The 27,544-nt window shown below is 38.3% G+C and overlaps 1 long non-coding RNA gene across 1 annotated transcript in view; it reads right to left on the minus strand.

Moving 5' to 3' along the window:
• Positions 1-2,773: 2,773 nt before the first annotated feature.
• The window catches only part of LOC137043110 (uncharacterized), a 30,857-nt gene continuing 6,086 nt past the window's right edge, over positions 2,774-27,544 (minus strand). The window contains exons 2-3 of the long non-coding RNA XR_010898419.1: positions 19,276-19,352; positions 2,774-2,849 (exon numbers count right to left, since the gene is read on the minus strand). This is a non-coding gene — a long non-coding RNA (uncharacterized lncRNA). The remainder of the gene's footprint in view (positions 2,850-19,275; positions 19,353-27,544) is intronic.

Here is a 27,544-nt window from a genome sequence, read left to right on the forward strand (position 1 = left end):
AAGGACTCGGAGTATGAGCGGATTGCGGTTATATCCGCGGTTCAGGTGCGTATAAACATCCCAAAAATTGAAGGTGGATGAGAGAAATCGTTAATATGTTGATTTTAATAAAGACGCGGAACTCTCATATCACGCTAAAACGCAATGAATGCGTGTTGTTCTTTAACTTTCGTTTTCATCTCATGTCGAGATCAAAGACCGCAATGCGAGAGAGAGAGAGAGAGAGAGAGAGAGAGAGAGAGAGAGAGAGAGAGAGAGAGAGAGAGCGGCGGGCATCAGCACTGGTAATATCATTTAATATCGCTGTTTTTAAATGAAGACAACTGTGTGTTGAGCTTCAGGATGCGACGCTGAACATTTAAGTTTCATTTGCGGCAGTCACGCGTCAGCTGAGGAGATACGAGCAACTCCAAACACATGAACGCGATGGACTTTGCAGCTTTGCACATGGATCACCGTCATTGTGATGTGTGTGAAATCTTTAATGAGACTTTATATATCCTACTTGATAATATCTTCGAAATGCATCATTAGATGTTCTCAATACTGTGTGAAGCCGGCGTAACGCGCGCGCGTTTGTGATGAGCAGCGCTTGTGCTTTCAGAGCTGATCAGAGCTGCGTGCTTTCATTGATTTGTGTAATTTAATCACACTTTAATCATATTTATAGCTACTAACTTAAAACAAGCTTTGTTACAATGATGAATGATTAGCTCAAAAGATCAGCATGTGTGATGCACTTTAACTGAATTAAACATATCTCGCGTTTGATCACGTTCTAGCGGTTATTCCTCCGTGTGATGTAGGCTATAGGTTGTCGACCCTGGTTTATGTAAATGTAATTTTGCCAAATAAGTTTTTTTTTTTTGTTAAGCAACCTTCTTCAGTGTAGCTAATATGGGACGATAGCATGGCGCTTAACACGGAGGATTTGAAGTTGTAAATACCGGGTGCGGGTGGATGGTTTGCTTCTAACAGCTGATTCGGTGACGATAGAGCTGATCCACACATCTCTTGTTCCAAGTTAACCTGTCCAATATGTTGCTCCAGTAAAGGAGTAAATAAGACAGTAAATGCTTATGTCATGCCTGAGCTGAAGCTGAAACATGAAAGTTAAGTTGCACAACAAAAATACAATGTTAAGTTATTTATATTATTTATAGAATATTTATAGAATATTAGAATATTTCTATTATATAGAATTTATAGAATATTTATATTTATATTAGCATTATTGTTATTTATATTACTACAATTTGATTTATTGGTTGTAGGTTTAGTTTTAGATTGAGCTATGTTTACCTTTTTAAAGTAATTTAAAATAGATTTTTATTTAATATGGCAATTGTATGCATTAAAATGCATTAAAATATATATATTAATTAATAACTTTCACAGTTATTAATGTATGCAATTTCAGCAATAAAACTTAATTAAAAAACTTAACTTAGTTAAAAACTTAAATTTTTCTAAAAAGAAAACAAATTAGATGTTAATTTTAAGATACCCGTCTTATTGTCTCTTATTGCTCTTTAATAAAGAAAAAGTAATTATTATCTGATTAATCGATTAATCGATCGATTAAGTGGTAGATTAATCGATTACAAAAAGAATCGATAGCTGCAGCCCTACCCCCAACGCACGCACACACACACACACACACACACACACACACACACACAACCACACACACACACACACACACACACACACACACACACACACACACACACACACACACACTCCCTCTCTCTCTCTCTCTCTCTCTCTCTCTCTCTCTCTCTCTCTCTCTCTCTCGCACTCACACACACACACTCACACACACAGGTTGCAGGTCCGCTGACATAGAGCACGCCTGTGCTCCATAAAACCACTTCAGTGAGCTCAATTATAGTAACGCCACATTTTATTCTCAGTTACGGTAATGGCATTGTATCGGGGGAAACAGTAATTAGTTTGATTACTTGTTAATGAAAAAATAATGCCGTTAGCAACGCCGTTATTCCCATCACTATTAGCATCAGCTTTGATTTCAACGTAATTGATACTTCTAGTTGTGACCATTCATCATTAAAGGTGACCTACTATGCCCCTTTTTACAAGATGTAATATAAGTCTCAGGTGTCCCCAGAATGTGTCTGTAAGGTTTCAGCTCAAAATACCCCACAGATCTGCCATGTTGTAAATGGCCATTTTTTTAATGGAAAGAAAAAAAATTGTTTTTGTGCATGTATCTTTAAATGCAAATCAGCTGCTGTTCCCCACCACACTTTCCAGAAAAGGGCGGAGCCTGCACAGCCCTTACCTCAGATACTACTCGGATAAAAATAAAGCATCTGTTTGGCTTTGATTATCATCTCTATTGTGGTCCCGCGGCATTGCAGTTCCTCATCATCACGAAAGTGTATTGTCTGCATGCATTTTAAATATCAGTCTAAACTTCTGATATATGGTTTTCAGAGGCAAACATCCAAAGCACGCACACAGAAACTCATGAGTATTAAACTAAGTTCTCGTTCACGTCTTATTGCTTTGTAAACTGTCAAATACCCACAAGGTTATGTCAAAAACACACAGTTCGCATAAACATAGTCGGTTATATCTGTGAATGTAAACAGCAAGTAAAGAAATCAAATGCGTATAGACTGTATTAAAGTGAAAACAGTGTAATATACAGTAGCTATATCTGCTGTTAATATGAATCAAACAACAAAAGAAAAAACGTAAATCACTAATACATTTCTTACTTGAATGCTGCTGTTAAATGCTCCAGCGAGGAGATAAACATGGCGGTCTGTGTACAGCTCACTGGTAAGAGGGTGGAGTCTGTTACCAGTTGTGGGTGGGGCCTGTGAAATGTCACATCACATTGTATAGAAACAGCAAAACTAATTCTGAGACGCTGCTTATGATTTATGGGGATTTTAAAAAAAAGGAGTGGGTTTTTTCGTTAGGGTGGTTGTGTACACACTGTTCACAAAGTGAATTCTGCATAATAGGTCCCCTTTAATGTCAAACCATTTAGAGAGCATTTGATTGGACAGAAAATCTGATGAGAAGCTGAAGTGCAGCGTAATCTCATCAAAACCATTGATCCATATTGGTGCAAATAAGAGGTTGTAAGTTTTGAATGCTTATCTCTTCTAAATGCCAAATGTTGTCACTGTTTTGGCCACACTATCATATAAAGTAAGGCTAACATATTCGTACTAAAAGCCAAAAAACTACAATTTTGATTTCATGGTGACTTGAACATAAGCCACTGCTTTGCTGCTCTTCGCAGCGCTGCAGTGATAGGGAGGCACAGAGTGTCATTGGTAATCTGTGTTTTACTCGTTATGTTTGCTCTACAAAGTGAACCACTCCCGCTACTGGAGCAAAAGTCACACTGAAGAACAACAGAAAACTCTTTATGACAGAGCGAGAATAATTGAATTAGACACTGGGAGTTTCATGGAACTGTATAGTAATTTAATCAGTCTGTCTGAGGTGTATGTTCCAGACAGCTCAAATATGATAAGACATTGCAACCATGTGGGAGAATGTCAAATCCTTCAGACTGCTCATACTGGGTTACAGAGAAACCACACAGGCTCTTATCCAATGCCATCTGAACTGACAGATGGAAACATTATTTGACAGAGAAAGAGAGTAAACATGTATAAAGTGCTCTCTCTTCTTGACAAACACCCACATGCTCCAAAAAAAAAGAAAAGAAAAAAGAAAAGGCATTGTAGGCATATAAGGGAGGCTGTTGATGTCTTTTGGTCCACCTAACCCCTATGTCTGTATTGTAACTAAATCTTTAAAGAAATCTTTCAAACCTGGAGAAAGCTACAAAAGCATTTTCATTCTACTCAGTGGCAATTGTTCAGCTGACCTGAGACCTCCTGAAAGTATGTGATTTGAAATGTGGCTGATCGGTTCTGCAGTCTGGGGTTTTGAGTCAATCATTAAACCATTAATGCCATGTGATTCATCATTTTGGAGCCACATAAAATTATAATACTGATCAAAAGAACACACATATTCACAAACCCATTAGTATTGACTATCCTGAATATGACATCCATGTGTTTAATACTGCTATAAAAACAAACATGCAATTGCTAAAAACATCTACCATAATATAAAGAAACATTTGTGACATTTATCTTTTTGAATATTTTTGTTGCATTGCACTGGGTAGCCGAAGGTGAAATCTCATTAAACCAATTGAGTTTGGAGCTCCCTCAATTTGAATCATAATCCTCTGTTTTAATCTTAAAATCAATTTTATAACCTATCATTCTCTGTTTCTTCAGCAAGTGAACATATCCCATTAGTATTTCACATCAAAAACAATCAGAACTCTAGTATCCAAATACCTTGAACGTCCTCTAATAGCTCGTAGCTGTTATAGCGTCACTAGTTGACACTCTTCTCACTATTGTAGAAGACTATTGTTTATTTGTTCAAATGGGGAATGTCTCCGATGTGTGTCTGATCAGTGTTTTCGATGTACATTGACCTCCTTAGCAGCAATAGTTTGAGGAGAATGGGTGCTGGAGTTATGAACAGTGCAGTTAATAACTGCGCTGATTACTAAGGCTGTGTCCGAAATCGCACACTTTATCGTTAAATAGGACAATATTTAAAGGGACAGCCAATTGTAGTGGTGTCCGAAACCATGGACACTATCGAGTGCACTCATTCTATCCCAAAATGCACCGCAATAACGAGTGTACAAACGGTGTATGCTAAGCGGCTATATAATACCCATAATGCACTGCGAGAGTCGCGCGTCGAATGAATTCCCATGTCTGACACCTACAGCTGAATCCTCTATTTCCCAAACCGCTGGTCTAATGTGGCAACAGCGTAATGTCATACAGGTAAACATTCCTTTTTAATTGATTATTTAATTATTTAATTAAGGTTTACACCTGCTAGTTTCCATGACAGAGTTATGGAGGTGTTAGTTTGCTAAGTTGTTAATGATTATTAATCAGCAAGCACAAATGTAAAAGCAGCAGCCTTTCCAGGGTCCAAATTCACGCAATCGTTTTTATTCACTCCTTAAAGTGGGCTATATTAGTGAATTAATGTAGGGAATGGTGAAATGGGTATGAGGGATGATTTTGAAAACAGCATAAATGTAATTTAGAGTATGACAGATATTACTTACTATAGTACTGTAACTGTAGAGGTAAAAAGTGATCATTTCTATCACATATTGATCACTGAAGTAGAAATGTGTTCTTGGGCTGTTGTTGGGTTTGAGTGTTCTGTCTTTCTTGTCATCCTTCACTCAGTGCCCTCTCAGCCAACGCATTCTCACTCCCAACTCATCACATTGACGTTTGGTCAGGATCCCTTTGATGTCAATTTTTAACGCTCAGGGTATACCCCTTTAGTGGCATTTCTAGACATGGGTGCTCCATTGAGTTCAGTGAGAAACCTTTGCTGTCATATACAAACGCGTTGGGTATATTGTCAAGATGAAATTATGATTTTGCCATTATGGCATGTTGGAGTGTGATCCTCAGTTTAATCAGCCAGCATACTTTTATTTACATTTACAATTTTTTTTATTTACTCTAGTTAGACTTGTTTAAACATGTAATCCAACCCCATCCCTAAACCTACCCATTTGTGTATTATAGGACATAAAACGCAGGCTATGACAGGCAGATACGACTGCAGGCAGAATTTAATCCAAAAGTTCAAATATTCCTAGTATTCTGAGGCCAAACGATTGATTTGTGTGAAGAGAATTCCCAAAAGCACTCAGTGTCTCCATCTGCCGAAGATCATGCACACATTCAAAAATGGCTGCCTGAAGAAACGTTATGTCAGATTTCATAATGAAATTGCTTTGGCTCTCGTATGTCTCGTGACCGATTGCGTCATTACATCAGCTTTGATTGTAAAATGTCATTGGCTCTCGTAAGTCTCGTGACCAATTGTGTCATGCTAAAGAGTCGTGTGTATCATTTGAATGAGATATGTGTGTGTGTGTGTGTGCGTGCGTGTGTGTGTGTGTGTGTGTGTGTGCGTGTGTGTGTGTGTGTGTGTGCGTGTGTGTGTGTGTGTTCACGGAGGGGCGGGATCATCATTTCAGTGATTAAAACATTAAGATAAACTCTTTTCTTTACATGAAGATATTGTATGACTTCAGAAGACTTGGAATGCAACAAAGTGAATACTGTTAATGTAAGTTAACACTTTTATACTGTGTTTAGTCCATTTTTGCAATAAAATCCTGTGACTGTACTTTTATTTGCCTGTTATGTATTTTATATTATTTATAGTGGGTAGGTTTAGGGTAGGATTTAGGTTAGTTGCTCAAGTAGCCTATAACATTTATAAAATTGAGTCTGCTTTTACAAATGCAAAGAATTAAATGTGCCTTGATCTGACGCATTGGACAAACAATGGAAATCAGTGGAGCACCCTACGCATTGGAAAATTACATTAAAGGGTACCCTGTGCATTAAAAAGTGACGCCATGGGGTACTGACCAAGTGTCAATATGTGATGAGTTGGGAGTGAGAACATGTTGTCTCCGCAGGCAGTTCAACTCAAACCTAATTTGTTTTTTGAGCTGTAATTGCATCCTGGTGGCAAAACACACGGACAATCTCTGTTTACATCCTTTTTTAGGGTGACGCAGTCCCAGCTGACCAATTTCGGCATCATCTGCGTAAAAAAGATTGACTATGGAAACAGCACAAAAACCCACAAACTGTACAACATGTTCCTGGATCAACATCTTTAATGATTCAGGGTACGGTTAGGTTTGGTGGAATAGACTACATTTTCAGAGAGGAATGTTGTTCCAGGATCAACAATTTTGTTCCAGGGACATGCTTTACTTCGGAAAATCACAGTTACCAAACACACATCAACCATTCAATACCAGTATTTTCTGCAATTTGAATGACCTGAGAGAAGTGGATACTCTAAGAATATGTATTTCTGTTGAAAATAGCCCTTTGTTAGGAAAGCCAAGGATAAGACATCACCAGCAAGTTAGGATCTGTCCCCCGTGAAACACACACACACAACAACAAACCACTTCACCATGAGACAGCTGCAGAAGGAAACACCATTAGTGGAGTACTTTAAACGGTAATCAAAAAGAAAAAACAGCGCCAAAGCAACAGATCTTTAATTTGGGCAGAATGGTTGAGATGACAGCATTGGCAGAGAGCTCTGAGTCTGAGAGGAAGCTCCACCACACAAGCAATCTGCACGGTTGAATTCATTTGGAGCGACAGAAAAGATGAATGGCATTCTGAGATGGTTCAGAACCTGAAATCTGTCGTCTCAAAGAGTAATCGGTTTCGAGGAATCAGTCACCTGGCTACATCACACAAAAATAAACCTATAGAACTCATAAGAGATCTTAGAGAGAGAGTGGGGGAAACTAAAACAGTTTTTGGTGTTTTTGCTTATTTAATTTCAGTATTCAGTGTTAAATAAATAAATGTTCAATAGGTCAATGTAAAATAAATTCATTCATTAATTCATTAGATCATTATTGCAGTGATTATTATCTTTCTATATGTTTGGCAGCAGTTCTTTGAACCCTAACTGATAGAGCGTTTAGCTTTTCATTGCTTAAACAACGACACATCATGGCCATATTCCATGACAATGTCAGCATTCATCAGGTTTAAATTGTGAAAGAATGGTTGGGAGGGAACATGAAGAATCATTTTTACACATGAATTTGCACCTCTGAGTCCAGACCGTAACTTCATTAAAAGTATTTGGGATGTGCTGGAGTAGACTTTACAGAGTGCTCGACCTTCGCATTGTCAATACCAAAAATGATGCAATGCTTAAAATTAATAATAATAATAATAATGCGTTCGATTTATATAGCGCTTTTCAAGGCACTCAAAGCGCTTTACATTGAAGGGGGGAATCTCCTCAACCACCACCAATGTGCAGCATCCACCTGGATGTTGGCCGGTCCAGTGTATATATACACATGAAATATTTTTCACAAAAATACATAAATAAATAAATAAATAACTTGCTTTCCGCAGTCAAAAATACATGAATAAATAAATAAAAAGGCCATGTTTTACTTTTTTTTTGTAACTCAAATATATTCAAATCAGTTGGTAAAAAATTAAGTTTAGTTTACTAAAATAAAATTATTCTATATATTTAAATGTTTTTTATATAAAAATATCTTTGTCTACCATTAAGTAACTGTCCATTTTTAAGGCAAGGTAGACGACTGAATTATGCTTGATCACCCTTCACAATCACAATCAGTGTGCATAATTAGAATAATCAACATGCATTATATGAGCAACGGTTGGAGTTAAAAATCTTCATTTGTGTTCTACTGAAGAAACAAGCACACCTACATCCCTGGCGCCCTGGGGGTAAGCAGATAAACATCAGATTTTCATTTTTGGGTGAACTAACCCTTTAAGGTATAACCAACTTTACGTTTATTGAGTGTTTCAATTATCCCTGCTTTCCTCAATTGCAAATGTGAATACTCCAGAATTCCCATATTCTGATAATGTGAAACCGTGGCAAAAACCCATGCAGTATAATACCAAGAAGTCTTTCTGAGCCTCTTTGGATTAGGCTGTCAGGCACCTCTCAGCCCTGCATTGCACTGGGGTGAACCCAGCGTTTCCTCTAACCGTATGAACGCTTTGTAAGCTGATCAGTAGAGAAACTCTATACTCGCTCCATTAGGATTAACTTTAAATGCTAGACTACATTTTTACATTGTCTAAATAAAAGTGACTGAAAATTGCCCATGTAAAACTCTAGCGGTCAGTTATATTTTCTGAATACAATATGAAGTATCATTTGCTTGTGCAAAGCTCACTTCCATAATACAACTATACACAACTACTCTTACTATGATTTACTCTACACAACCACACAAATACATGACATTAGCTTTTATTGGAAGGAATAGAGCATGTATTAAAGAGGTGAGAAAATTGAGAAATCAACTTTCCCTTGAGCTTTTGATATATAAACGGCCATGGTAAAATAGATCAATCAGGGCTAAAAACATCCTTGTTAGTCAAAGAAAAGCTTTTATAGACACCAGGCCCAGAAAACAATCATGCATCTTTATGTCATCGCGCGACGAAACACGCCTCTACAGCATGTGTAATTCAGTAGCCCCGCCCACCAACTCATGGACCTGCGAAGAAGATAGCAAGCTATTGCGCTATTCCTGTATGTGGAAGAACTACATAAGCTTCCTTTGGATCCTAATATAAGGAATGTGTGGTTGAACTTAATTTTTAATGAAGTTCCAGCTCATGTGGGGAAGATGCTGTAGCCACACAAATGAAAGTTTGCGTCATTTCATTGCGGAATCATTTGTAAACAAATCTTAGGTCGATGCTGGATCTGCAGACATTTGAGATTAAAACACTGTGCTGTTTCTTCTATATTGGATCCAACAAAAATGGTGCAATACACTTATGTGATTAAAACGTGTTTTTTATATGTAATAGTATTGCATTGTTATAGATCATTTTGCTTATGTGTACGTGTCTAACAGAACCTTTAGCACGCTGGACTCAGATATGTATGGGCCAGGGCTCGTAAAGATTAAAGTACCGGGGCTGTGTGTTTTCCAGATGGGCTACCAAAACAGAAGGCCGTCGACATATTTGAAGGGCGAGCTCGTGCACGTGCGGTTCACGCTTATATCAACCGATCGTGCGGGCTATGTAAAACAAAAATAATAGTCCAATCAATTGCGGGTGGATGAGAAACAAATCAATGTGTTGGATTGATAAAGACTTTTACGAGTCCTGTGGTCGAGAGAATCATTCCTCCCTCATGTGAACTGAACTGGAGCTGAAGCTCATTAAATATGCTAATCTTATCCAATCCTAGCAGTGGGCGTTTACTCGCAAGTCTCCAGTGTGTCACACCCATCAAAACCCAGCGTTCAGGAGAGAGCCTCAAAACAAAATTAGAAAATAGCCTATTACTTATTAGTTATGATGTTTTTGAATGTAAAAACTGCACGAACATCATTAGTTGACCTTAGACAACAGTATAAAATAAAAATAAAAAACGCCAGTTCATAAAACCTTTAATGGGTTGGCAATATTTAAACTCATGTAACAAACATTTTAGAAGTAAAACATAAACATTTTAAAATTGTAATCAACCAGTCTGTTCTCCCATTTCCCAAAAATGACCAAAAAATGTACTTAATGTAATGCATTTACCTTAAACACCACGGGTACATATTAGAAAAATAATGTACTCTTCAACCAGCCAGTCGTAAAACAGATAACATACAATAAGCCCTTTCTTTTCAAAATTCAGATCCCTATTCAGAGTTACAGGAAAAGGAGGGCACAGATTACTTAGTGAACTGCCCTTCAGATCAGTTTCAGTAAAGCATCCTCTGCTGAGCTCATACACAGTCATTGGTGTGCTATTCTTGTGTGAAAAGTGGGGGGGTTGGGAGTGGGCAGAGGTTAAGGAGTATACTTGAAGTCTATTAAGTCTTGGCATATAAAAGGTAGCGCTGTCGGTAATGCACTAAGGCGAGGAAAGCAGTATGTAGATTAGATTACACAGCAGCTGCAGTGGTGCTCTGGTTCATGTTCTCATCAAGGGGAGGTGACTTATCCAAACACCCTACTGTGCCATCTCAAATGGAGGGTCAGGGGAATTCTGAGTAAATGTGCATCTTTAGTGAATGAATGTTGACAGCACACTCCCGTTATCACAATAAGCATATATAGCTTGTTAAGTGTTTTGGCAGGCATACAAAAGCTGCCTTGATCTGGACAAGGTCATTTCAGGTCAGTAAGCTAAGCACACACAGCCACTTCCACATAGACAAATGCTTTAAAACAAAGCATAGAGAATAAGAATGGCGATATATACATATACTGATCAGGCATAATATCAAGTGGAGTCCATGCCTCGACGGATCAGGGCTGTTTTGGAAGCAAATGGGGCACCAACACAATATTAACAACATAATAAAAACTTCACAAACCTTTTTTGCATATTGTTGTTTGTAGATTAGCCAGTTAATACCCACAATGTTCTTAATTCTCATTGGCCTGAGAAAAAAAAATGCAAGTGCAACCACTCACAAACAAAAGTTCTATCTAAATTATATTTATATATTTCCATGACGTGAAAAAGATACATTTTGCAAAAAAAATGTAAATATATTTTGAAATTTAAATGTTTAAATTAAATATTTATTCAATTAAAAAATACATAACTTTAAGCTGCGCTGTTTAAAGGGGGGGTGAAACACTCAGTTTCAGTCAGTCTTATGTCAATCTTGAGTACCTTCATATCTCCGAAAAGTCTTTAGTTTTATTATATTTATAAAAGAAATATGGGCTGTACCGAGTCTTTCCGGAAAAAAACGAGCGCCTGGAGGCGTATCGTGTGGGCGGAGCTAAAGAATGACAAGCGCGCAAAGCGGTGACGTCCTCAAGCGTGGAGAAACTCATGGCTATCGAGCTCAGCTAATACAGATAATGATCCAGAATCATTCGGAGGCTGAAATAAATTGAACAGGAGAAACAGCAACAGCAGGACGTCCGTCTCTGTGGTATGGACTGTATTTAGTGGCCTGTCAACATTTGTGTGTCTTTACTCGCAGTTTATGAGGACATGATTCGGTTTATGAACTATTATATGCGACTAAACCTTAGCAGTAGCAAGCAAAACGGTTTTGCACGTCAGACTAGTGTAACGTTATACAAACAATGGAGTCCGTTAGCGCATTTGAATGACAAAGCACGCGATCGTGTCGTTTACTGATGTTTACTCACGCGACGAGCCGACAGCACAGACATTTGAAGCAGTTTTACTCACCGGCTGCTTCCAAAGCAGGACCGAACCTTTATAGCTGGGACCGCTCCGTCAAAAACACACTTCTTTGGTATGATTTGGTGAAGTCCTGACAGCAGTGAACGGTGGAGATCCACTTTGCGACGCGACTGAAGCGATGTTGCGAAGCTTCCCGTCATTTCTGCGTTCAAATCAGTTCAAATGCAGCGCTGCCTTCCCAGAATGCTGTGCTGAAGCGTTGAAGTCGCTTGATGTCACCCATAGGAATAAAGTGGAGCGCGGCGCCTGGATCGACTGGATCTGCACCTGAGAGTGTTTATGGGCGTGCATTTCCTCTCTCGCTCTAGTCACGCGCGCGCACGCACCCTACCGGGAGAAGAGCCCGTACGGGCCATACGAGGACCTTCCGATCTATTAACGTCAAGCCGAGCCATACTCGAAAAAAACTCTCCGAAACTTGTGAGAAACCGGAAGAAGTATTTTTAACACAGAAATACTCCATCAAACGTCCAAAATTAGTTTTTCAAACTTTGTCTATGTTTAGAATGGGAATCCAAGTCTTTAACAGGGTAAAAAGCACAGTATGCATGAAACAGCATTTCACCCCCCCTTTAAGCATATATTTGCCAATATACTGTTTAAGTATATTATAATACTTTTTTTGCCAAATGGAACCTGACTTTGACAGGACAGATGCTTGTCAAACACGATAACACTTTTGTGCTAGCTCTTTTAAGTGAACTCTCTAAAAGTCTCTATTCCCTGCCTCTCTCTATGTCTGTCTTCATTCTCTTAGTGTCTCTCTGGGGTTTTCCGTCGTGTCTTCTTTTATCCCATACACAAAAAGCAATTTGCTCCACTAAACCTGAGTGCCACCCTCTCTCCTTGCCCGTCTCTGACCCCCAGTAGACAGAGCAATCAGACATCCAGCCCTCGTATCCTGACCTCACTGGTACCCATTATGGGCATGCACACTCCCACAAATGAGCACTGTCTCACTGACATTCACAGTAGAAATAATGTAATATTCTGGTAAACGTATGTCATAGCCATCTAAGTTTCTTCTACACATAAAGTCTCAAACCCTCTAGAGCCACAAATTTCACAAACATTTCAGTTCACTTTTGAACTGAAAGGCCAAAAATTCCTCCCTGGGTCATGCTGAGGTGACATCTAATAAGTAACATCTGTTTAAGTTCCCACTCAACTGCATTTCACAGAAATTTATTTTTGATTGAAAAGTACTGTGTTTTAGCAATTCAAGTTCTTTGAGATGAAACTTCATGGCCTCTAGGAATCTAAGGAGTTTGGGAGAATAGCTACCGTTTAGATCACAAAAACTGCTTTGCAAGCAATTTACTCTTTACTCAGCTCTCTTTTACAAGTTCCCACTTAAATATAACTAGAGTAAAGGTTATAAGTAGCCTGACAAGCCAGACCCACATCAAGATGTTTGGTCTGGAAACTCACCATTGACAGGGCTCAATTCGAGGGGCGGATAAACGGTTGTCTCTCAAACTCCCTCTGCTCTACAACCAACCAGAGCGACGTGAAGCGGAGCTAGTTGACAGATTAAACTGTCACTGTATCCGGTCGGCTAAACTCCGAACACATCTTCCCTTTTTAAGAATGACTTCAGTGCCGTTCTTTGTTCTTTTCTCAGAGAAAAGCTTAACTCCAAGTCTTCCAGAGTCACGGTCAAAGCTGATTTGAAAGACCGCCGTTCATCAGCTTCTGTGTTTACTAGTAATCTGGCTGTAATTATGTTAAGCCCCGCCCACCGACTCTATACACGATGTGATTGGCCTGACCAGAGTTTGTTTTTTACAGCGCATACATGTATTGAGAGTTGCTAGACTACCGCGATTCTCGCGGCAGATAAGATTTGCTGCCGCTAAGGTGGGTCTAGATTTCTAGGCTAGGTTATAAGTATTTGCTATGCTATCTGAGGACAGGGAGATTGAATTTGGTCTGAACCATAGACCATAGATCTCCCCCCTTCCCAGGCAGGGATAGAAATAGTTAGAAGTGAGGAGATGGGGTGATGGAGGGATGCTGGAAAATTGTCATGGAACAGAGGTAAGTCCTCTATATATATATATATATATATATATATATATATATATATATATATATATATATATATATATATATATATATATATATATAGCTCTTATCTCGGTAATTGAGTTGTTTAACTGAATGTGCTCCTCCCATGTTAATTAGGTTAATTATCTAAACATGCTCCTCTCAAACTTTATTAATGGATACTTCTCAAACGAAAGGCTGTGCCCTTCATAGTCCAGTCCTTCGAAGGCTTTTAGACTACTACTTGTAGACTCTAGTAAGTTCATATGGCAATGTCATTCCCGTCATTCCCATTATTGGCAGTTTAGTGTCTATATTTCATAATAAACTCAGACACCAACTAGTAGGCTCAGTAGCAACACATTTTCCGTCAGCTTATTTAAATGTGTGTGCAAAGGATTGTGGGGGATTTAAGGCCGCGAAGGATATGTTGATGCATCCTTCAATACAGGCCGAAAGAAGGACACGAAATGAAGGCTGCCTTCCAAGGATCCTTTAAATTGAGATGGCCTTTGATGACATGACAGCCGAGATATACAGCCTTCATAGGATGCAGCCTTCCTTTTTAAGACACACCCAATAAAACATAATTTGGTAACACTTTACTTGAAGGGGTGTGCATAAGACTGACATGACACCTTCATAATCATGACATGACACTTGTCATGAATATGAAGGAGTTTTTATGCATGTTTATGACAACTGTCATTAAGTGTCATTCGCTTAATTATGTCATTTTTAATGCAATGATGACATTTCGGAGTTGTCTTTGTTATGACAACTTGACATAAACCAATACATCATAACCTGTCAGTGTCTTTGTCATGACAACTTGACATTACCAAGACAACATAACCTGTCATAAACAGACATGAAATGACATAGCAGATTAATTATCAAATTTAAGAAACTACTTAGCTTTTTGGGTTTACATTACATTAGTTGCTAGGCAACGTGGGGGAGAGGATGCTGGCGTTGTCTGTTCGCCGCTTCTCCACCCACAAATCATGTTAACTTTACTATTAAATTTAGATTTTATTATATTTTCTTATGTTTGTGACTAGTCTAACAGAGCTACTATTGGGACTGTTGCTGATTGCTGGCAGTCACTGAGAGGACGTTGTTTGCCGTTTTTTCACCGCTTCTCTTCTGTTTTTGTTTGAATTTGTGGTTGGTTTTGGTTTGAAGGACATTTGATGTTGCTCGCTGCGGCTGCTGTCTCTTCTGGGTGTCGGCTGCTCACTGGTGGTCTCCCTCGGGCTTGAACTGCATGGTGGCTGAAGTTTGCACCAGGCTAGCGTCATCAGCGTCCGGCATGATGTTGAGATGTAATTTTTACTTGTTATTCATGTATTGTTATTTTTTCCCTTTGTTGCACTTTGAGATTCTTCGGAATGAAAAGTGCGTTATAAATAAAATCTATTACTATTATTATTATTATTAAACTGTCATGTGGTTGGTTTTGACGTTGGCTGTCATTATAATGTCATGATTTTTTTATAAATTTAATTTGTCATTTACATGTCATTAAGTGTCAATACTCTGTCAAAATATTTTATAACATTGTCATGAATATATTTCTTGACCTAAACTACAGTGCACAAGTTGAATTTGTCATTAACATGTCATTAAGTGTCAATACTGTGTCAAATTATTTTATAACATTGTCATGAATATATTTCTTGACCTAAACTACAGTGGTACAAGTTGAATTTGTCATTAACATGTCATTAAGTGTCAATACTGTGTCAAATTATTTCATAACATTGTCATGAATATATTTCTTGACCTAAACTACAGTGGTACAAGTTGAATTTGTCATTAACATGCCATTAAGTGTCAATACTCTGTCAAATTATTTTATAACAGTGTCATGAATATTTAGCTTGACCTGAAATATGGCATCATAGAGGAAATCGTACAGAGTCATTAAAACTATTAATATAACTCAAAATGATAGAGTGGCATAGACATATACACCTATGATATCTATGGTGGCACCACTGGTCATGTGTACGCTGTAACAGTTGTTGACAGAGCCTCAGTCAGGTTAGTTTGTTTAGGTGTTTAATGTCAATTTAGTTTGCAGTAAGTAAAAACAATTCACAACAACGTTATTTTGGGTTTAATATACTTTATTTAAACTTTCGCTCACTCTTTAACGAATAGTTTGAGTTTATTCTTACCATTCCGTTTGTTGTGGTGGAGTCTCGTGTGCTGGTGCACCCTCAAATGGGGTTTGGGCGGAAACGTTGGCCCTATATATAATGTTCCGGCCTAGGCTCTAGCCACAACCATTCCTTGTTCAGCCCGGGGTAGGGCTCTAAAGACTATTTCTCTTATTTTTATACATCGGAAGATAATTTATAAAGTGAAGTCATTTGACAAAGTGTTATTTTTCTGTGTTTGTTTATGTGTGTATATGATGTTGTTATATATATGTTTATTTTGTGTAATGGCCATTATTTGTGTACGTGTTTTCCCCTTTTTGCATTAATTGGTGCTGGTTACCTGTGTATAAATTCATGCCTTGTGTTTTTAAGAGTCAGTTCTGTGAGAGGGCAGGTCTTAAAAATTAAACGATTGATTTTATTTCTCAAACTCCTTTTTATATTTTTAAGACATTTGAAATTGTCTATTATCTAACCTTCTGTTGAAGCTGGTGGAGGAAACTTAAAAAATAAAATAAAACATTGTGAACTGAAAAATATTAATGATGCTGTTATTAAAAAATAAATTGACAGCGTATTAACACCTAATTGCATTTTAATGACAAATTAAACTTGTGCCACTGAAAAAAATGTATGACATTATAATGGCCTCAGTCAACATCAAAACCAACCACATAACAGTTTAAGGTTAACCCTATAAGCTAAGTAAGTTTCTTAAATTTGATAATCTGTTATGTCATGTTTATGACAGGTTATGTTGTCTTGGTAATGTCAAGTTGTCATGACAAAGACACTGACAGGTTATGATGTATTGGTTTATGTCAAGTTGTCATAACAAAGACAACTCCGAAATGTCATCATTGCATTAAAAATGACATAATTAAGCGAATGACACTTAATGACAGTTGTCATAAAGATGCATAAAAACTCCTTCATATTCATGACAAGTGTCATGTCATGATTATGAAGGTGTCATGTCAGTCTTATGCACACCCCTTCAAGTAAAGTGTTACCCATAAGGTAGACTCTTTGAGTCATACAATGCTGAATTTTTAAAACTAATTATACAACCTTTCAGCCATTTAAACGTTTGTGAAAAAAAACTTTTTTTCTTACTCATTCTACAGCAAAAACATTTTGAGCAATCCGACTTCACTGTGTAATCTGACACAAATTTGTCTTCACACAGTGCCAATAAAAAGTATGGAGCCCACTTGGATATAAGGCATTAACAAATTTGGCATTTGAGAGAGTCTGTATCTCGACAAAACTCTGGTAGGCCTATACTGAATTTAAATGTGGCAAATGTCATAAAATGCTACCTAGCCCTGGGTGCCAGAAACCAAAGTTAACTTACCGTCACATATATCCAAAACATATAACCTAAAACCTTGCTTACTCGAGGTATGCTGGTTCCAAAACACGTCCAGGAGTAAGTTTAGAGAATTCAGAGTATGTTCCCGGTTAACACACAAGATATTCTCAACAGAGCGAAGAATTGATGATTTACCATGGAAACAGATGCTAAGAAGAAGCACGCCATTCTACTTCCTCTTCTTCTTTTTTTAATGGCGAATTACATAACTTACTTAGTGCACATCGCCAGCTATTTGGTGGTTATGCAATATTTTTTTCAATGTCTTTGTTTAATAAGCAATCTTTATTCACTAAGAATAAGGATTATATTGTTTATTATAACCGTGAGAAACGTCATATTTTAGCGTATGCGTCCTGGTGCTTCATGAGCTCATGTCAGAGGCCCAGACAGAAGACAAGAACTTGGTGAATAAAGTTGTTATTTTTATATATATTTTGCACACAAAAACTATTGTAGTCACTTTATTAGATGACTGTAGAGCCACTGTAGTGAGATGGGCTTTGTAACGCCGTCTTTAGTGCCTTTATGGGTCTTGAGAGAGGAAATGACAATGGATGTCAAAAGAGGCCTTTCTGAACCATCAGATTTCAACAAAAATATCTTCATTTGTGTTCCGAAGATGAACGGGGGTCTGAGGGTAAGTAATTAATGACAGAAGTTTAATTTTCTGGGGTGAGCTAATCCTTTTCCTGTTCCTGTTTTTCTTATGTCTGTTGTCCAGTCTCATGTATGTCAAGTGTGTGTGCTGCTAAACCTGTCTCCTGGATTATTATCCTTAAAACTTTGTGTTGGAATACTATTGATCTTCTTTGTCTGAAAAAAATAAATAAAATAGAAAAAACAGAAATTGCAATCATTTGCATTTGAAGAACGGCACTATGCTGAGGCATTAACTTATCATTTACTCGATGTCACAAAAGATTGAAAAATCGAGGGAAAGTTAACCCACTTTTCCCACGGACAGCGCTCGTAGCACGCTTGCTGTCGTGAGATCACTTCCTTTGAACACCTGCCCTGCAACAAATTGTAATGGTTTCCTAACACTTGCAGTGGATTCAAAAGTATTCTAGCCAAATGTGTTTCTACAGTGTCTGGAAGTGTTCAGGATTACCTAGTTAATTTATCTGACAATGCATCATACTTTGGTAGAAAGCAGCGAGTTAAATCACTGTAAACTAGGATTAAATCAGTGTGTGACCTTTGAACAACTGCCATAAAATCATCTTCTGTGTCTTTGATTATGAATCATGGTTGATGTAATGATTGAGAATATTTGTCCTGATTATTCCTGTGTGCTTTTTTCATTAGACATCGTTTTATACTGATCTTTTATACTGATCTCACTCAACTGGCTCCCAGTTGTGACCAGAATAAAATGTAAGGTTTTTGACGCTGGCTTTCAGCACTGTCACTGGAAATGCAACTCCTTACCTCTAAGGAGGAGCCCTGCACACACAGCCCCTTGTTGTATGAAGGTATTATTGTAGATAAACAACAGTGCCTGTGACAGTGGAATTTGTAGTGGTAGAGAGTAGCCACAGAAGCAGGGATGGCCATTGTTTAGAGATCAAAGAATTTTGTCCAATCAAAGAACTCTATTTGGTCGCCTCTATATTGGCTTAAGTGGCCCCCAATTTCATTAGCTTATTAGTCTGAGCATGATAACCAATAACCCTAATCAATGGAATTGGGAGTCAGAACCTGCAATGAAGATAGTTTAAGAGTATTGCTTGTGGGATTGAGTGAAAAAACTACACATTTTAAAACATTTTTCTCTGTGACTATAAATCACACTGTCACATGTGCCAAGAATACCTTTATATTGTGGTCCATTTACGATGAGGCACGTGTGTGTTCCACTCCTGCCTGCACAAACATTCAGCTTGTAGAAACTGAACAAGAGCTATGCTAAAAGTTCAGAATAACAAAGGTAAAAAAATAACATTTACAATAAACTGACCATAAGATAATGTAACGCTAGCACCACAAATGAAAAACACTGTTGGACAGCTTTTTATTACTTAAAAAACTCTCTCAGACAAAACGTTACAACTACACTGCAAAAAAAATGATTTCCTTACTTAGTATGTATGTCTTGTTTCTAGTCAAAATATCACAAGATTCTTAAATTAAGAAACATTTTCTAGAAAAGTAAAAATAAATAAAAAAAGAACTCAAAATTAATTAAAAGAGTTTTTGCTAAAATTAAGCAAAATAATTTGCCAATGGGGTAAGAAAAATAATCTTGCTTTCTGTTTGAATTAAGATTTTTTTTTTTTTTATCCCATTGGCTGATTATTTTGCTTATTTTAAGCAAAAGATTGCTTAATTTTGGAGTTATTTTTTCCCCAAAACAAGACAATTACTTTAGCTTGTCTTGTAAATACGTCTTGTTTTAAAAAAAATTAGATGTTTGGACTAGAAACAAAACAATTTTTTTTTTTTTTTTTTTTTATTTGCCGTAGAGGAACCTAACGTATTTAAACATATGAGTAACAACACACAGCCCTAACCATAACAGTTCAACTATATGGTAACCTAACAAGCACAACATTTATTTGAATTACTTATAAATCAAATAAATATAAAACAAAGAAAATAGGAAATAAAATCCTCAGATATCACTTTTTTATAGGCTATAGATAATGAAAATATAGTAAAAAGAAAATAAATAATACGGAAATACATTAATGAATTCATTAAATAATGAATCACTTGGCCCAGCCTGCTATGGAGAGAGACATGTTACTGATCGACTGCGGTGAACTTCACTGGACTGCGGGACTTATGTTTGTATTGTGTGGTAAGTCGCTTTGGATAACAGAGTGCATAAATGTAAATGTTATACATTAAGATGCCTAATTTGGCCCCAGTTTACTAGCAGTGGCTAGTAACTTAAATTAGTCCCTGCTGGTAGATGCATCTTTCTTTAATGACTGTGTCATTCTTGTGGCCAAACACCTCACATTCAGTCAATGGGGCATCAGAGTAATTAGTCACATTTATGGCTCAGAAAATCAGATGCGTGTTGCCGCAAGCCAAGCAATTGCCATTGAGATGAATGTGAATGCTAACGGTATCTTTCTCCAGGTATTCCAAAAATCCTCGATCTTGGCTGTGTATTTAATCCTCTGAAACAACGCTTTCTCTGCTGCTGCTTATTTGTCTTTGTCACAAGAAAATACATGCCCCAACTGTTCCCTTCCATAATATTTGGAGATTTAAAAATGAGGAATCTACTCGAGCAAGCCGAAATCTCCAGCACTCTCTCATCCGACAGCTGCCGCGTTCGTCTCCCACCTTTCCTGCCAGCCTTCTCTGTTTTTCTGTTATAAAAATGTCTCCCCGGAGATGCCGGCCTGGACACGATTCATTTAGTTAACAAATCGGAGTGATTACAAGCCCAGATTGGTGCTGAGGCAGGTTCTCTGTCATCAGTGGCTGCTCAGAGTGCAGTGTGTGCAGTATGAAGGTCTCACCTGAGCTTTATGTAGCTCTGCCCTTTCTCTCTCTCCACCCATTTCCTCCGCTAAAGCTCAGCCACCACTCTGCTTTCAGCTGACAACACATACTGCTTTAATTAGTGAACCCATTGAGGAATATAACCTTCACTTTTTGGTCTCCAGCAGGGAATTTGCATCATTTACCATTATTGGAAAAATGGTGTTTCTCTCCCCCCTGTATGTTAAGCGCACCCACATCATCAAAAGGTTGGTTATAAAGACCCTAAACCCCTGATTTACACCCCCTAATCCACATATTTGTATGGGAATAGGGAGTGTTTGCGCGGAGAGAGCAGTTGGTGTCTTTAATAGGTCCCTACCCTCTTCAGACTGATGGAACACTAGAGGAGAAAGCCTTACGTAACATATTTCTGCAAAGGAACACAAGCACTTATCAGGAGTGCCTATTAACCACTAATGAGACATTAAGCATCTATTTCCTTGTCAGCAACTTTGGAGCCATTACAGATAATATAGACATGTGTCCAGACCTGAGGGCAAGGAATAGCACAAAACAAATCTATTCCCAGGAACCGGGACATGGTCCGGAGTCAATCTAATAAGATTTGGCACACTGGTTGGGAAGGGTCTGAAGTTCTTTCATGCCAAATTTGGGCTCTCTATTTCAAACGGTTTACATTTTCATGTTCATTTAAGCTTTAAACTGTTGAACCAAATGGCCTGGGGAAAGGGGCGAAGGGGGTCTTTCCTTGGATATGCTCAGTGACAAATATAAATCTTTTTGTATTGTGTTTTCCCAAAAAGAGTAAACCAGAGGTGAGGCTGTGCAAACCCATCATTGGTCTGATATATCTTCAGAAACCAGAACGTGTTCCTGACTCAATCCTTTTGCCCTGATTGAAAATGTTAATCACAGAAGAAACATCCATCTATGGATCTTTTTAATCTTTTTAACTCACCACAGAACTGCCTTCACAGAATTGTGGGATATCATAGGCAGCGACATCTATGCTGTCTTTAAAACGAAGGGAGGCACTTCATATCCCTGCCTGTGATCCAAAGACAAATTAATTTACTAAGCGCAAGACATGAGGCCATTTCTTGACACAGTGTTGTTTAAAGCCGAATCATTTGACCCAATTCCATCAAATTATCTTCATTTTGACAGTTTAGAGACCCAACAAGACAATTTGTTCGGTGAGGCAGAAAATGATTCTGCTGGTCAGCCGAAGGTCAGTGACTCAGCACAGCTGATACTATAGAAACGACTTCAGCACCAGACACCCTAATCACCAATAATTACTGGCTGAATACAATCTATTACTAATTATAAACTCTAATCTAGCACTCTGCCATTTGAGTGGGTGCTAGAATGGCTGTAATATTCTCTATTTTACCATAGCAATATAACATTATTAAAGTATATCAGACAGTATTAGGCAATTAGTGTGAGTCTCACACTATAAATACAAGCACTCGGAAACACTTCAGTCTTGTGCTGAGATGAGCAATACATGTGTGCCAAAGACAGTGCCTTCCTTTATTACATTAAACCAATGAAGGTTTGACTTAAACGAGTTTAATGAACTAAAGCATTAATGGCGACCATAATAATTGCAGGACTGTACATTCATTTATATCCCTATACATGCACATGTGCCATTTCAACAGGTTAGCTATCTTGGCACACATTCAGTTTACCAGATAACAAGCTAAATTTGTGGCTCTGATTAGTCACTTTTTCTAAGTACGGATTCTCCAAATAATATTGCTGAAGGTCTATCAAAGCAATATGCAAAACAAAACAAATAAGATTATTATTTTGGACAAGAATCACTGAGTAAAACAGGAACAGATGGTCTGATCGACATATGAAGCAACAGTCTCAGTGAACAAACTGTGATCAGAATATCTATCTGTAGAAAAGCAAACATATTTTCTTTTTCTTCAGAAAAGACAACAGCAAAGCCCACATTTCTGTTGGTAAAAATCAAGCGTGCCGCACACGTACTGAAAAGTGAAGCCAAAGCATTTACGCATATTTGTTTTTGTATTATTTTATGGTTTCTGTCATTTTAGTTAGTTTGTATGTTAAAGTTTTTTTTTTTTTTTTTTTGGTTTATGTAATTTTCTAATAGTAACGTCCTGACTGACAGCTGTGCTTGGGATTGAGTCTGCGGGAGACGAGAGTGTGGGCGGGACCTTGATACTGCTGCTCCACCTCAGGATCACTACTGCACATGACTCAAGATCCAAATGATGTAATGGGTCATTTGGCTTTATTTTTCTACAGTGGAGGGAAATGGAGACACATCATCCATCTTTTTTATAGTCTATATGTCACAATGTGGTTGCAGTACTGAAGTGCATGACGAAGGAAATATAGTGAAGGATACTTATGTAATAATCCAAACTATAAACAGAAGTATCAACAAAGAAAAAAACACACTACAAGCGCAATGACATAGAACAAGCAAACCAAATACTTTACAATACCCTCCCATTTATCGTGCCATAATGCCTCTGGGTTTTCCTGAAAGGCTGACAAGGACTGGCTTAGGTAGAAACATTTCAGCCTCCAGGATGGTGCCGGCAGTTTGGGGGACCAGGGTATAGCCAGTAGTTCAGGGGAATCGGGCGTGGCTGGCAGTTTGGGGGACGATGGCAGAGCTGGCCATGCAAGGCTGAGTGTCTTAGGGGACCTCCATAGCCATGTAAGTTTAAGAGGGTGGCTTAGGAAGCACCTCCTTGGACAGGTCTCTTGTCAGGGACTGGAGTGGACTCATTGACTGGACTCTGCTCAGGGGCTAAAGCCCTCACTGGAGCTATTTCAGACTCTGGACAGGGATTGGAGCCATCTCTGAACTCTGAAATTGGATTGGAGCCATCTCTGAACTCTGAATAGGGATAGGAGACATCTCTTGACTCTGGACAGGGGCTGAAGCCATCAAATGACTATGGACAGGAACTGGAACCATAACAGGACTCACTCGGGACAGGGACTGGAGCCATCTCTGGACTCTGAAATGGGATTGGATCCATCTCTGGATGCTGGACAGAGACTGGAACCATCACAGGACTCTGGACTAGGATCGGAGCCATCTCTGGACTCTGAAATGGGATTGGAGCCATCTCTGGATGCTGGACAGGGACTGGAGCCATCTCTGGGCTCACTCTGAACCAGGACTGGGACCATCACAGGACTCTGGACTAGGATCAGAGCCATCTCTGGACTCTGAAATGGGATTGGAGCCATCTCTGGAAACTGGACAGGGACTGGAACCATCACTGGACTCTGAACTAGGATTGGAGTCATCTCTGGATGCTGGACAGAGACTGGAGCCATCTCTGGACTCTGTACTGGGACTGGAGCCATAACGAGACTCTGGACAAGGACTGGAGCCATAATGAGACTCTGGACAGGGACTGGAACCATCACAGGACTCTGGAAAGGGACTGGAGCCATCTGATCTGGACTCTGGACAGGGATTTGAGTCATCTTGGGACTCTGTAATTATAGGGCACCTTTAAATTATGTTGCATTATTTTCCTGTTTAACTCTGTGAAGCTGCTTTGAAACAATCGGTATTGTAAAAAGCGCTAAATAAATAAACCCGGGGGGGGGGGGACCTTCAGAAGTCAGTTTTCTATACATACATATACATGCACTAACATTTATATAGCATATATGTACAAATAAAACAGTTCCTGTGCAAAACTAAACTTGTAGTTAGGCACTGGTCTGGTACAAAAAACGTTATTTTCATGCTGTGCAGGGCCCCACCACCCCTCTCGAATCAATGTAAATGGTACGACCCGCAGGTGAGGTTCTTCTGCTGCAGACCTGCGGTGAATCAGTTTATGAGAGAGGAGCTAGAGTTAGCCGTGAGATGAACTAGGAAGACGGGGAAGAGTCATGTCTTTCCTTAAGAAAGGAAACTCGGGGCTCAAAAACAAAAAGAAAAGAAGATTAAAGAGAGAAAGGCAAATGAGGGCAAGCAGTTGCTCACTCTGCAAGTTTTTTGAAAAGAAAGGTGAGCTCCAAATGAATCATCAAGCATTGACATTGTTTTAACAAAAAGAGTCAGAAGTTTACATGAAAACACTATATTTTCCTCCATTGTCAAAATAACACCCCCAAAAACACAGATTGTTAGCGCCTATTTTACCGCATTGTTATGCAAATTAGCTCGCGCTCTTACATATGGAGGACCAACCCTGCACAAATTAAAAATAAATAAATGAATGAATGAATAAGTAAATAAATGAATAAATAAATATACACATCTGTAAATTAATAAACACATAAATAGATAAATAAATGTGATAATAGGAAAATAAATAACAGAATTTAAAAAAATCATTTTTAATCAAATACAATTTTGTATTATTCTTCCCTTAATTTATTATTTTCTGCTTTTATAAAAATATATATTTTTAACTTTTATTTTTTTGTTAATTAAATTTAACATTTTTTTAACATAGATTTTTATATTTATGCGTTCATTTATTTTTTACATTTATTTTTCCCATATGCATTTATTTTTACATTTATTGATCGATTTATTCATTTCTTTTTCTTTTTCCGTGTGCAACATGGAAATGAGGAGGGCGGTCCTTGTGTAGCTTCAGCACATCATTGGTTGAGAGCTCACCACAGTCTATGAAGCTCACGCACGCTGAATCAGACCAGCTGAGGAGAGTTATCAGTAAATGACGGCCGCATAGTTCTTTCACAGACACTAAACAACGTATCAATGTTTCCAACAATTTGACCCATTTAGTATATTTTAGTATATTTATTTATTTATTCATTTATTTACTTAGTCATTCATTTATTTATTTATTTTTAATTTGTGCAGGGTTGGTCCTCCATACTTACATTATGTACAGGATTGTTCTCGGTTTAATGCACATCTTAATGATTGAAAAGGACAAAATGTAATTCAAAGACTGAATGTCTAGTTTGGCGGTTAGTGCACCCTGTGATTCTACAGTTGCAATAAAATGCTATAAATATCTAAAAATGCAATACCCCACCCATTGATATCACTATGGTATTTGGTACGGGGGCCCAGCAAATGGTTTCTACCCAAGGCCCAAAATTTGGTGCTACGCCGCTGCCTCTAGGAAGATACATAGTAGTCAGGCAAGATAACTCCTACAAATGAAGAACGGCTCGTGTGCAGGGATAATACTGTATTAGACCATAGATGTATACGCCTGCAACATTTCTTCAAAACTTCTTGTAACATCTCATAAAAGAGATTTGCTAATATGTGCTTAAAGTATAAAGAGAGTGTAGCGTGATGATGGTCAATGAATCAAATTTCAATGCCACTTCATACCTTTCCTGAAGTCAATGTGTACTTCTTCCCTTTCACTAAGAATTTGGGGAAAAAATCAGCCTGTGCCTGCAGTGAAAGCTGGGAGCGGTGCCTCGGGTAAAACAGCATTAGGAAGCGTCAGATGCTCTCAATGCAAATACAGTCACTGACTAATAAACACATCAGAAATTCATATCTGAGGATGTTTTCAGGGTCTCTAATTAACCGCAGCCAACAAGATGCAATGCCAGCATGATGAGATGACACTAAAAGAGAGGACGGAAACACAGAGAATAAGAGCGAGCTTAATGCAGTCAGTGGCCATGAAGGAGGCAGGCAGTCTTTTTTTCAGTAATGGCCTTTAATTGGAAGTGGAGTCATGCATTACACTGACAGCCAAAGACAGGGAAATAAAAATATACGTCACGCACCATTCATCACGTGGCATTGGACCGACAAGCATTTTAAAACAAAATGAGGCATATTAACGTCAACATTCCAGACTAAATAAGAATAATTGTAGAAAGAGCAAATAAGATGCAGCTCAGGAGGCCCTGACAGCTCTTCAGAACTGAATACAACAGACATCTCAACAGCTCTAAAAAAGCTCTCAATCATTATGGACTATGATCAGGGAGGTTCAGATGCCCATATGGCACTGCAAACTCAAGCAGCTTCAACTAAATAAAGAATGGAAACCCAATTAGCAAATTGTCTGTAGGTGAGACCCATTTTTGATGCGGCCATGACTCATGAATAACTGCATTGTGGGCTACTCGATATGCTGTTCACACCATTTGTCTCAAGAGATGGTATATATATATTTTTTTATAGCAACCCTTAATAACACTGCAATACATATAGAGTGATTGCAGCAGAATCCTGTTCAATTAAGCAGGTTTTACTCTCATTTTCCCTGAATATAATCTTATTTTGCCAGCATGTTGCATTGTGGAACTGTAATTACAGGCTGTTTTTTTCTTTTCTTTCAGGGCATTGGCTGTGGGATGGACAGTTGTTATGAGTCCATTTCGGAGTTGCTCATTAGGCTTGTGTTTCTCTTGACGGAGGCAGGGATTCATTATCTTTGCTTTAGTGCAGAGATAAGCTTGTGCTTACCAAAGTTTGACAGATGACGAAATGGAAGTCTTTGTCATTGCTTTCACCAAGAGGCCTAATTGAATGTGTCTCTCAGATGCTCAAAAGCCTGTAAATGTCTGGTAAGCGGAATCAATACGGTATTAATACAAGCAGATAGATCTGCGCTAACCGGTGGCACGTGGATCTTTTGTT

The sequence above is a fragment of the Pseudorasbora parva genome, chromosome 16 (assembly GCF_024679245.1).
Source record: "Pseudorasbora parva isolate DD20220531a chromosome 16, ASM2467924v1, whole genome shotgun sequence".
NCBI lineage: Eukaryota > Metazoa > Chordata > Actinopteri > Cypriniformes > Gobionidae > Pseudorasbora > Pseudorasbora parva.